The 12,769-nt window shown below is 43.2% G+C and overlaps 1 protein-coding gene across 3 annotated transcripts in view; it reads left to right on the top strand.

Moving 5' to 3' along the window:
• The first annotated feature begins 513 nt into the window (after positions 1 to 513).
• The window catches only part of PIGN (phosphatidylinositol glycan anchor biosynthesis class N), a 306,078-nt gene continuing 293,822 nt past the window's right edge, over positions 514 to 12,769 (top strand). For 2 of the 3 annotated variants that reach the window (XM_044295070.1, XM_044295067.1), the window contains exon 1: positions 514 to 591. The gene's annotated coding sequence lies outside the window, so the exon portion shown is untranslated. The remainder of the gene's footprint in view (positions 592 to 12,769) is intronic. The other variant, XM_044295069.1, reaches the window with a different exon arrangement.

Genomic DNA, 12,769 nt, shown 5'->3' with positions numbered 1-12,769 from the left:
TGCCCAGTGGCAGGTATAGTGTAAAAACGCTGCATACAAAAAAAAAAATTGTCGCAGGGGCATCAAAGCAACCGGAAAAAGGGGCTTGTGACTTATGTTTTGTAAATGACCCCTGTTCTGATAATACAGAGAACAAGACTATGGGGGAGATTTATCAAAACTGGTGTAAAGGAAAATTGTCTTAGTTGCCCATAGCAACCAATCAGAGTCCACCTTTTATTTTTCAGAGCTCCTTTAGAAAATGAAAGGCGGAATCTGGTTGGTTGCTATAGGCAACTAAGGCATTTTCCTTTACACCAGTTCAATAAGTCTCGCCCTATGAAAAATATGCAGGCCGGCAATATACCCACTGAATTATATGGCACATTACTCTTTGTCATATGTATATATCTGCAACCTAAATCGTGTTCCTGGACGCTGCAGACGGTAGGTACAAATGGACGGAATTAGAAGACACACAAGCGCCAGAGGAAACTACAAGTCCCGGCCTGCTCTGCTTCTCCATGACGTCATCAGAGAGCGACCAGGAAGCATCAGGGACCATGACAGCAGAAGCTGTGTGAATTTGAAAGCTACATGTGAACTGATGAGGTGAGCGCTGACCCCTACCATATGTATGATGGCAGAGCCTACACGCTGGAGCTGTGCTCACTGTCAGCCATCTCCGTGTCTTCTCTGCCTCTACAGATTTGGCATCTTTCTGATGTTGCTGACATTGCACGTGCTGGGGGATAGAAAAACTGATGCTGTTGCCCATAGCAACCAGAGTAAATAATTTTTCCAGAGCAGTGACTGAGCTCTCTGGTTGCTATGGGTGATGGTAAGGCAGTTTTTCATCCTTCTCTATGGATGTCATAGTTTATTTTATCAGCCTTTCCTGCACTGCACATACTTGTATATTAGATGTCAGTGGTGCATGCGCAGTACAGAAGGAAGCTAAGCACAGTACACCTCGCTGCACGGCATATACCTGGATATTAGATGTCAGTGGTGCATGCGCAGTACAGAAGGAAGCTAAGCACAGTACACCTCGCTGCACGGCATATACCTGGATATTAGATGTCAGTGGTGCATGCGCAGTACAGAAGGAAGCTAAGCACAGTACACCTCGCTGCACGGCATATACCTGGATATTAGATGTCAGTGGTGCATGCGCAGTACAGAAGGCAGCTGAGTACAGTACACCTCACTGCATGGCATATACCTGGATTTTAGATATCAGTGGCCCATGCGCAGTACAGAAGGAAGTTGAGCACAGCACATTCCTAGATATTGGATGTCAGTGGTGCATGCGCAGTACAGAAGGAAGCTAAGCACAGTACACCTCGCTGCACGGCATATACCTGGATATTAGATGTCAGTGGTGCATGCGCAGTACAGAAGAAAGCTAAGCACAGTACACCTCGCTACACGGCATATACCTGGATATTAGATGTCAGTGGTGCATGCGCAGTACAGAAGGAAGCTAAGCACAGTACTCCTCGCTGCACGGCATATACAGACGTGGACAAAATTGTTGGTACCCTTTGGTCAATGAAAGAAAAAGTCACAATGGTCACAGAAATAACTTTAATCTGACAAAAGTAATAATAAATTAAAATTCTATAAATGTTAACCAATGAAAGTCAGACATTGTTTTTCAACCATGCTTCAACAGAATTATGTAAAAAAATAAACTCATGAAACAGGCATGGACAAAAATGATGGTACCCCTAACTTAATATTTTGTTGCGCAACCTTTTGAGGCAATCACTGCAATCAAACGCTTCCTGTAACTGTCAATGAGACATCTGCACCTCTCAGCAGGTATTTTGGCCCACTCCTCATGAGCAAACTGCTCCAGTTGTGTCCGGTTTGAAGGGTGCCTTTTCCAGACTGCATGTTTCAGCTCCTTCCAAAGATGCTCAATAGGATTGAGGTCAGGGCTCATAGAAGGCCACTTTAGAATAGTCCAATTTTTTCCTCTTAGCCATTCTTGGGTGTTTTTAGCGGTGTGTTTTGGGTCATTGTCCTGTTGCAAGACCCATGACCTGCGACTGAGACCAAGCTTTCTGACACTGGCTAGTACATTTCTCTCTAGAATTCCTTGATAGTCTTGAGATTTCATTGTACCCTGCACAGATTCAAGACACCCTGTGCCAGACGCAGCAAAGCAGCCCCAGAACATAACAGAGCCTCCTCCATGTTTCACAGTAGGGACAGTGTTCTTTTCTTGATATGCTTCATTTTTTCGTCTGTGAACATACAGCTGATGTGCCTTGGCAAAAACTTCGATTTTTGTCTCATCTGTCCACAGGACATTCTCCCAGAAGCTTTGTGGCTTGTCAACATGTAGTTTGGCATATTCCAGTCTTGCTTTTTTATGATTCGTTTTCAACAATGGTGTCCTCCTTGGTCGTCTCCCATGTAGTCCACTTTGGCTCAAACAACGACGGATGGTGCGATCTGACACTGATGTTCCTTGAGCATGAAGTTCACCTTGAATCTCTTTAGAAGTCTTTCTAGGCTCTTTTGTTACCATTCGGATTATCCGTCTCTTAGATTTGTCATCAATTTTCCTCCTGCGGCCACGTCCAGGGAGGTTGGCTACAGTCCCATGGATCTTAAACTTATGAATAATATGTGCAACTGTACTCACAGGAACATCTAGTTGCTTGGAGATGGTCTTATAGCCTTTACCTTTAACATGCTTGTCTATAATTTTCTTTCTGATCTCTTGAGACAGCTCTTTCCTTTGCTTCCTCTGGTCCATGTCGAGTGTGGTACACACCATATCACCAAACAACACAGTGATTACCTGGAGCCATATATATAGGCCCAATGGCTGATTACAAGGTTGTAGACACCTGTGATGCTAATTAGTGGACACACCTTGAATTAACATGTCCCTTTGGTCACATTATGTTCTGTGTTTTCTAGGGGTACCATCATTTTTGTCCATGCCTGTTTCATGAGTTTATTTTTTTACATAATTCTGTTGAAGCATGGTTGAAAAACAATGTCTGACTTTCATTGGTTAACATTTATAGAATTTTAATTTATTATTACTTTTGTCAGATTAAAGTTATTTCTGTGACCATTGTGACTTTTTCTTTCATTGACCAAAGGGTACCAACAATTTTGTCCACGTCTGTATCTGGATATTAGATGTCAGTGGTGCATGCGCAGTACAGAAGGAAGCTAAGCACAGTACACCTCGCTGCACGGCATATACCTGGATATTAGATGTCAGTGGTGCATGCGCAGTACAGAAGGAAGCTAAGCACAGTACACCTCGCTGCACGGCATATACCTGGATATTAGATTCAGTGGTGCATGCGCAGTACAGAAGGAAGCTAAGCACAGTACTCCTCGCTGCACGGCATATATCTGGATATTAGATGTCAGTGGTGCATGCGTAGTACAGAAGGAAGCTGAGCACAGCACATTCCTAGATATTGGATGTCAGTGGTGCATGCGCAGTACAGAAGGAAGCTAAGCACAGTACACCTCGCTGCACGGCATATACCTGGATATTAGATTCAGTGGTGCATGCGCAGTACAGAAGGAAGCTAAGCACAGTACTCCTCGCTGCACGGCATATATCTGGATATTAGATGTCAGTGGTGCATGCGCAGTACAGAAGGAAGCTAAGCACAGTACTCCTCGCTGCACGGCATATATCTGGATATTAGATGTCAGTGGTGCATGCGCAGTACAGAAGGAAGCTGAGCACAGCACATTCCTAGATATTGGATGTCAGTGGTGCATGCGCAGTACAGAAGGAAGCTAAGCACAGTACACCTAGCTGCATGGCATATACCTGTATATTAGATGTCAGTGGTGTGTGCGCAGTACAGAAGGAAGCTGAGCACAGCACATTCCTAGATATTGGATGTCAGTGGTGCATGCGCAGTACAGAAGTAAACTGAGCACAGTACACCTCACTGCACAGCACATACCTGGATACTATCTGTCAGTGGCACATGCGCAGTACAGAAGTAAACTGAGCACAGTACACCTCACTGCACAGCACATACCTGGATACTATCTGTCAGTGGCACATGCGCAGTACAGAGGGAAGCCATAAAGTGTTTATCTGGTTCCTCTCTGTATTTTTGAGTCCATCTTGTATCTTATTTGATGCAGTTGAGATTTTCGAAATTTCTATATTTTTATTATTTTTGCACCAATTCTATTGAAGTATATAGACATGTATGAAAAATGGATCTTTCAAACAATGAACCGTAAGTGTCCCTCTTTGACCATCCAAAAAGCTGGGAGGTATGTTATGAGACAACCCGAAAATCAGTTTAAGGCCTATTGCACAAAACTATAGGTGTCCCATGCTGCAGACTGCATATGCGGATCCGCAATACAGGGGCGCCGTTCCGTGGGCATTCTGGATCACAGATGCGGATCCATTCACTTCAGTGGGTCCGCAAATCCAGAGATGCGGAACGGAACCCTGCGGAAGCAGTACAGAGTGCTTCCGTGGGGATTCGTCCTGTACTTCCGTTCCGCAAAAAGATAGAACATGTCCTATCTTTTTGTGGAACGGGAGGATTGCGGACCCATTAAAGTGAATGGGTCTGCGATCCACTGCCGCTGCACCACGGTCGGTGTTTGTGCATTGCGGGCCGCAGCACGGCCACGGGGCGCACACGTTCGTGTGCAGGAGGCCTAACTGGAATTGTCAGGAGCCCAAGGGCTGCATGCAATACTGACAGGCTCCCTGGTTACAGAGCTATTATTTTTAGAGACTTCAGAGAAAACATAGTTGAAAAACGAGTCAGGGCTGAGAAGAGTTATAGCGGTGACTCCCTCTTGGCTCGGCTTGTTCGATAGATCTCTGGCTATTGGTCCTTAGGGAGAACCGGTCATTCAGCCGGAGAAGCATGAAGATCCTAACGTGTTCCCTTTTAGAGCTGCACAAAATGTTCCATATTCATCCAACCTAATAGTTTTTGACTGAGCTATACAATTCTTGAATGACTTAAAATGCACCAGTCAGCATGATCAACCCTAGCAAACCAGACATATTTCCTGGTATGGTTGATCATGCTGACTGCAATGATAGCTCTGTTGCAGCAATGAGGAGTTTGGAGCACTGAGGGGCTGGCCATTCCGAGCCTGCGCTGGTGCATGCGCTCAGCATAATCTACCCTACCAGGCAGTATGCTGGATGCACTGTAAGTTTCACAGCATTCTGGGTACTTTGGTTAATAATATTGCAGCCTTCAATGGGATCAGCTCCATCCAGTACACAGTGGACAGCACTGTGTAGTTTCAGCGCTGGGGGCTACTGGAAAAAAAGATGGTAGGTGAGAGTGTCAGATCGCCACCGATAAGATAGGACCAATATAAATATAAAAATCCCGGAGACCCCCTTTAATACTAAATAAGAATTCAGTTTTGGTTCAGTGATTCATAAATCCAGTTTATTCCTTTTGTGCTATTGCTGTTTCCCCGAGCATAATTGGATTGTAAACTGAATAATACATGGTGTGCTGCTCAGAATGCAGCAGAAACTAGGTTCTCCCCTAAGGCGCTTTGGCCGATGAATGTATCTGCCTGGGATGTAGTTTGTACTGTCCCATTAGCTTGTGTTATATTGCCATCTAGTGTTTGGTTGTTGGTACTGTGGCTCGACTCCTCCATAGTGGAGCTTTTCTACATGAAGATACATGCGTATACCTCTGGTAGTGCACACATATATTACAAAGGTGCTAAATGGGCTCCACATTCACGTCCCTCTCCCTGGAATAAATTCACACAGGCTAAGAAATGACAGAAGTCCCACTTGAACGTTAAAGGCTATGTACACCTTTTGGAGTCTTTTTTTTTTTTTTTTTTTTTTTTTATGATTGCATTTAATTCATTTTTGGCTAAAAATCATATTTTCAATTGGCCTTTATTAAAACTATTGAGCTGTTTAGTCACAAAGGGTTAACTGTTTTTCGAAACTGTGTGATTGGTACTTTCACTTTGTGCAAGTTATCTAATAAACTTTATCTCTAAGGCCCCTTTCACACGGGCGAGTTTTCCGTGCGGGTGCGATCCGTGCGGCGAACGTATGGCACCCGCATTAAATCCTGACCCATTCATTTCTATGGGGCTGTGCACATGAGCGATGTTTTTAACGCATCACTTGTGCGTTCAGTTGAAATCGCAGCATGCTCTATATTTTCCGATTTTGACGTGACGCAGGCCCCATAGAAGTGAATGGGGTGTGTGAAAATCGGATGGCATCCGCAAGCAAGTACGGATGCCGTGCGATTTGCACGCATGGTTGCTAGGAGACCATCGGGATGGAGACCCGATCATTATTATTTTCCCTTATAACATGGTTATAAGGGAAAATAATAGCATTCTGAATACAGAATGCATAGTAAACCAGCGCTAGAGGGGTTAAAAAATAAATAAAAAATAATTTAACTCACCTTAGTCTACTTGATCGCGAAGCTGGCATCTCCTTGTGTCTCCTCTGCGCTGAACAGGACCTGGGGTGAGCTGCTCCATTAAATAGAGCTTAAGGACCTTCGATGACGTCACTCCGGTCATCACATGGTCTTTTACCATGGTGAATCACCATGGTAAAAGATCATGTGACGTACCATGTGATGACCGGAGTGACGTCATCGAAGGTCCTTAACCTGTATTTAATGGAGCAGCTCACCCCAGGTCCTGTTCATCAGCAGCGGAGACACAAGGAGATGCCAGCTTCGCGAGCAAGTGGACTAAGGTGAGTTAAATTTATTTTTTTTTTTTAACCCCTCTAGCGCTGGTTTACTATGCATTCTTTATTCAGAATGTATTATTTTCCCTTATAACCATGTTATAAGGGAAAATAATACAATCTTCAGAACATCAATCCCAAGCCCGAACTTCTATGAAGAAGTTCGGGTTTGGGTACCAAACATGCGCGATTTTTCTCACGCGAGTGCAACGCATGACAATGTTTTGCACTTGCGCAGAAAAAATCGCGCATTTTCCCGCAACGCACCCGGCTCTTATCCGGGCAAAAAAACTCACGCCCGTGTGAAAGAGGCCTAAATGAAGAGTTCATAAACACTTATTAAAGCCACATTCTTATCAGTAAGATCAGAACTGATCTATGAATGCTTATAATGTCTGAGAGGAGAGATAAGGAGCCTGTCTGCTCCCCAAATGATGGAAAAGTTATTAGAGCATGTAGAGCATGTCAACTCTGTACAGAAAAAAGGATTTCATATTGTTAAAGACCAATTGAATTTTTTTTTTTTATCTCAAAAGAAGTATAATGCAATAATAAAAATTAAATAAACAAAATTGCCCCAAAGGTGTACATGGCTTTTAAGGGGCACATTTATTAAAACTGGCGTCTAAAAGGCCCATAGCTGGCTCCACCGAAGTTATGAAGAGATGCCGGCCTCTGCATAACTTTGGCGCATCCAGCACCGCTTCTACATGCAAGACCGCTTCTGAGCTGTCTCACATTTAGACCATTTTGTACACCTAAAACAGGCTTAGAAAATGGTGAATGAGACAGGCCTGCCGGCCCGTCCCCTCCCACGCCCACAATTTTAGAACTGGTGTGGGCGGGATAAAGTCGCAGATAGCGGCGCAATGGTTAATTTGGGTGTATTTCAGCTTAGTTAATGACCCCCTAAGTTTATTAACTTACACTGAGCAATGATACAAAACAACATTATGGCTAATGAAGAGAAAAGGCAGAGAACCGCAATAAATAACACCCCAGGATCAGTGGTGGCTTTATAAAGGTGCTCTCGTTTGATACCTCACTATCGCAGCGTGTTAGTAGCCTGCATATATCAGAAGGTCTATCACTGGACTAAACCAGAATCACTTAGGGAGTCAAGAAGAAGCAATATAGAAGGAAAATAAAACTGGTGCACCCAGAAGTGTGGCAGCGCATGTACAGTCAGCATTTGTACCACTACTCAGAGCAACGGCGCAGGTGCGAGATTGACAGGGCCAGGCGAGAGGTCTGGTACTGTCAGTCAAGGGGGAGGGGATGCCCTCACTGCTCAAGCTGATTTGTGAACAAATTTGATTTGGATGATTCGATTCACTCTTCTCCAGTCTGTAGTTTTGGTACAAAACAAACTTTATTTAAATACTATATCAGTCTTTGAGCGTAGTCACACATCCGCTTTGCATCCGCAGAGTTCCAAGTTCAGGGCATGTATCAAAACTGGTGTAAAGGGAGATTGGCAACCAATCAAATTCCACCTTTTATTTTCCAGAGGAGCTGTGAAAAATGAAAGGTGGAATCTGATTGGTTGCCTTGGGCAACTCAGCCATTTTATCTTTACACCAGTTTTGAAAACTCTCTGCCATTAAAGGGTTTCTCCAGGAATTAAGAAAATAAAAATAAGTAGTCGGGTCTATAAATATTGGGACATCGACACAAGTCTAAAATTTTTGGCTCTATACACCACCACAACAGATTTGAAATGAAACAAACAAGATGTGCTTTAACTGCAGACTGTCAGCTTTAATTTGAGGGTATTTACATCCAAATCAGGTGAACGGTGTAGGAATTACAACAGTTTGCATATGCGCCTCCCACTTGTTAAGGAATCAAAAGTAATGGGACAGAATAATAATCATAAATCAAACTTTCACTTTTTAATACTCGGTTACAAATCCTGTGCAGTCAATTACAGCCTGAAGTCTGGAACGCTTAGACATCACCAGACACTGGGTTTCATCCCTGGTGATGCTCTGCCAGGCCTCTACTGCAACTGTCTTCAGTTCCTGCTTGTTCTTGGGGCATTTTCCCTTCAGTTTTGTCTTCAGCAAGTGGCATGCATGCTCAGTCGGATTCAGGTCAGGTGATTGACTTGGCCATTGCATAACATTCCACTTCTTTCCCTTAAGGCTGGGTTCACACCTGAGCGTTTTACAGCGCGTTCCTACGCGCTGTAAAACGCTCAACAAGGAGAAACCAATGATTCCCTATGGGAATGGTTCACACTTGGGCGTTTTACAGCGCGTACGATCGCGCTGTAAAACGCCCGACGCTCCAAAAAGTACATGAGCGACTTTTGGGGCGTTTGTGGCCATAGGACACTGTAGTGAATCACACAAACGCGCGTCAAACGCGCGTTTACTATTACAAAAACGCGCATAAAAATGCGCGTCAAAAACGCGCGTTTGCGCAACGCTCAAGTGTGAACCCAGCCTAAAAAATCTCTTTGGTTGCTTTTGCTGTATGCTTTGGGTCATTGTCCATGTGCACTGTGAAGTGCCGTCCAATGGGTTCTGAAGCATTTGGCTGAATATGAGCAGATAATACTGCCTGAAACACTTCAGAATTTATCCTGCTGCTTTTGTCAGCAGTCACATCATCAATAAATACAAGAGAACCAGTTCCATTGGCAGCCCTACATGCCCACGCCATGACACTACCACCACCATGCTTCACTGATGAGGTGGTATGCTTAGGATCATGAGCAGTTCCTTTCCTTCTCCATACTCTTCTCTTCCCATCACTCTGGTACAAGTTGATCTTGGTCTCATCTGCCCATAGGATGTTGTGACAGCTCTTTGGATCTCATCTTGAGAGTTGACAGCAACAGATTCCAAATGCAAATAGCACACTTGAAATGAACTCTGAACCTTTTTATCTGCTCATTGTAATTGGGATAATGAGGGAATAACACACACCTGGCCATGGAACAGCTGAGAGGCCAATTGTCCCATTACTTTTAGTTCCTTAACAAGTGGGAGGCACATATGCAAACTGTTGTAATTCCTCCACCGTTCACCTGATTTGGATGTAAATAACCTCAAATGAAAGCCGACAGTCTGCAGTTAAAGAACATCTAGTTAGTTTAATTTCAAATCCATTGTGGTGGTGTATAGAGCCAAAAATATTACAATTGTGTTGATGTCCCAATATTTATGGAACTGCCTGTATTACTTTATTATAAATATATTGTTAGTTACCTTTCATTATTTTTAATGGCTTGTTTGTCTAGGGACCAGTCATCAGGAGAAATAAAATGGCCACCATCCTGCTAGCACACACAAATCCTGTCCTAATCACAGAGCAGGACGAGGTGGTGGGGATGTGGCTGATGAGCAGTAGCACTTGTATGCAGTCTCTATTACCACAGCCCCACATTACCACAGTCTGTCCTGTCCGTCCTCTCTGTACTTCATGTCTCGTCATAAACTCCATTCCTCCAGAGATTCAGCTGAAGATCATATTAACCCCTTAACGACCCAGGACGAGAATACTCGTCCTAAATCGCCAGCACTTAGCGCTAAAGGACGAGCGTTCTTCCCCCTGCATGCGGTCCCGTAATCAGAAGCAGAGATCTGGCTGTTACTGACTGCCGGATCCCTGCTCCATCCTCCAGCATCGGCGATAACGTCGATGCCGGTGGACTAACCCCTCATATGCCGCGATCAGAGCTGACCGCGGCATATGGGAGGTTTGTTCTCCCTCATCTCATACATCTGGTCCCCACGCTGCTGGGTCTCCTAGGCAACTGGGTCTCCTAGGCAACTCTTAGCATCTTACAGTGTAAGACACTAACGCTGGGTTCAGACCTGAGCGTTCGGAAACGAGCGCTCTGTATGCGCGATTGTACGGGCGTTTACAATCGCGCATACAGAGATTGGCGTTCACACATTGTCGCGCGTTCCCAAATTTCTATGTGCGGGAACGCGCGACAAACGCCCAAAAAAAAGCTCAAGCACTTGTTTGAGCGTCGGGCGTTTTACAGCGCGATCGTACCCGCTGTAAAACGCCCAGGTGAGAACCATTCCCATAGGGAATCATTGGTTCTTGTCTGTTGTGCGTTTTACAGCGAGTAGGAACGCGCTGTAAAACGCTCAGGTGTGAACCCAGCGTTACAGTTCAATACAGATGTATCGTGCTGCATTGAAACAGGGATCAGACCCTGTAATGTTGAAGTCCCAGAGTGGGACAAATAATAAAGTGAAAAAAAAAAAAGTTTTACCAAAAAAATTAAGTTTCAAGTAAAAAAAAAAAGCATCCTTTTCCAAATATAAAGTAAAAAAATAGGGAAAATACATATAGACATATTAGGTATCGTCGCGTCCGTATCGACCAGCTCTATAAACATATCACGTGACCTAACCCCTCAGATGAACTTCGTAAAAAAAAAAAACTGTGCTAAATAAACAACAGCAGGCGATCAAAAAGGCGTACGCCCACCAAAATAGTACCAATCTAACCATCACCCCTGCCGCAAAAAATGAGCCCCTACCTGAGACAATTGCCCAAAAAATAAAAAAAAATATGGCTCAGAATATGGAGACACTAAAATATAATTTTTTTTGGTTTTAAAAAAAGTTGTTATTGTGTAAAACTTACATAAATAAAAAAAGTATACATATTAGGTTTCGCCGCGTCCGTATCGACCGGCTCTATAAATATATCACATGACCCGAAAAAAACTGTGCTAAATAAACCATTTTTTGTCACCTTACATCACAAAAAGTGTAATAGCAAGCGATCAAAAAGTCATATGCACCGCAAAATAGTGCCAAACAGTCATCTCCTCCCGCAAAAATCATACCCTACCCAAGATAATCGCCCAAAAACTGAAAAAACTATGGCTCTCAGAATATAAATCATTGTGTAAAACTTACATAAATAAAAAAAAGTATACATATTAGGTATCGCCGCATCCGTGACAACCTGCTCCATAAAAATACCACATGATCTAACCTGTCAGATGAATGTTGTAAATAACAAAAAAAAAGTGCCAAAACAGCTATTTCCTGTTACAAAAAGTGTAATATACAGCAACCAAAAATCATATGTACCCTAAACTAGTACCAACAAAACTTCCACCCTATCCCGTAGTTTCTAAAATGGGGTCACTTTTTTGGAGTTTCTACTCCTAGGGGGCATCAGGGGGGCTTCAAATGGGACATGGTGTCAAAAAATCCAGTCTAGCAAAATCTGCCTTCCAAAAAACGTATGGCATTCCTTTCCTTCTGCGCCCTGCGGTGTGCCCGTACAACCATGTTATAAGGGAAAATAATAAAATTTATAGAACACCTAACCCAAACCCGAACTTCAGTGAAAAAGTCTGGGTTCGGGTACCACATTCGGTTTTTTTTTTCTCACGCATTGCACTCGCCCGGAATAAACTGAACATCGGAACGCAATCGCAGTCAAAACTGCAATTGCATGCCTACTCGCGTGGTTTTCCCTCAATGCATACGCGACGCATCCGGAGCAAATCCGGAACGCCCGCGTGAAATAGGCCTTATGGGTCATGGCATGCAAAAAAATGTTTGTTTTAAAAAAAAAAAAAAAAAATGGATTTGGCTTCGCTGTAATCGTACTGACCCAGAGAATAAAAAGGTATCATGTTATTTATTCTGAAAAATAAACAGCACACAATTTATAATGTTAAAAACTCAGTGGGAATATTGCTTTTTTTTACCCATCTCCTTTCCATAAAGAGTTAATAAAAGTTAATCAGAAAGTTATGTGTCTCGCAAAATGGCACCATTTAAAACTACAACTTGTCCCGCAAAAAACAAGCCCTCAAAAAACAAGCCCTCAAAATACAAAAGTTATAGCTCTTGGAAGGCGACAATGAAAAAAAAGTTAGAAAAACACTTGTTCAATAACGCCAATAACAGGCTGGTCATGAAGGGATTAAATATTGTAAAGTCTTATACAAGCAGTACTAAGCCACTCCCCCAAATAATTATTCAGTAATCGAGTTTACATCTTCAATTAATCGCAATTTTCATTTTTGTCATAATTGTCCAGCCCTTAATGTCACTT

Source organism: Bufo gargarizans, chromosome 5, assembly GCF_014858855.1.
Source record: "Bufo gargarizans isolate SCDJY-AF-19 chromosome 5, ASM1485885v1, whole genome shotgun sequence".
Taxonomy (NCBI): Eukaryota; Metazoa; Chordata; class Amphibia; order Anura; family Bufonidae; genus Bufo; species Bufo gargarizans.
The sequence above is the reverse complement of the archived record's forward strand: the minus strand, read 5'-3'. Positions and strand labels throughout refer to the sequence as shown.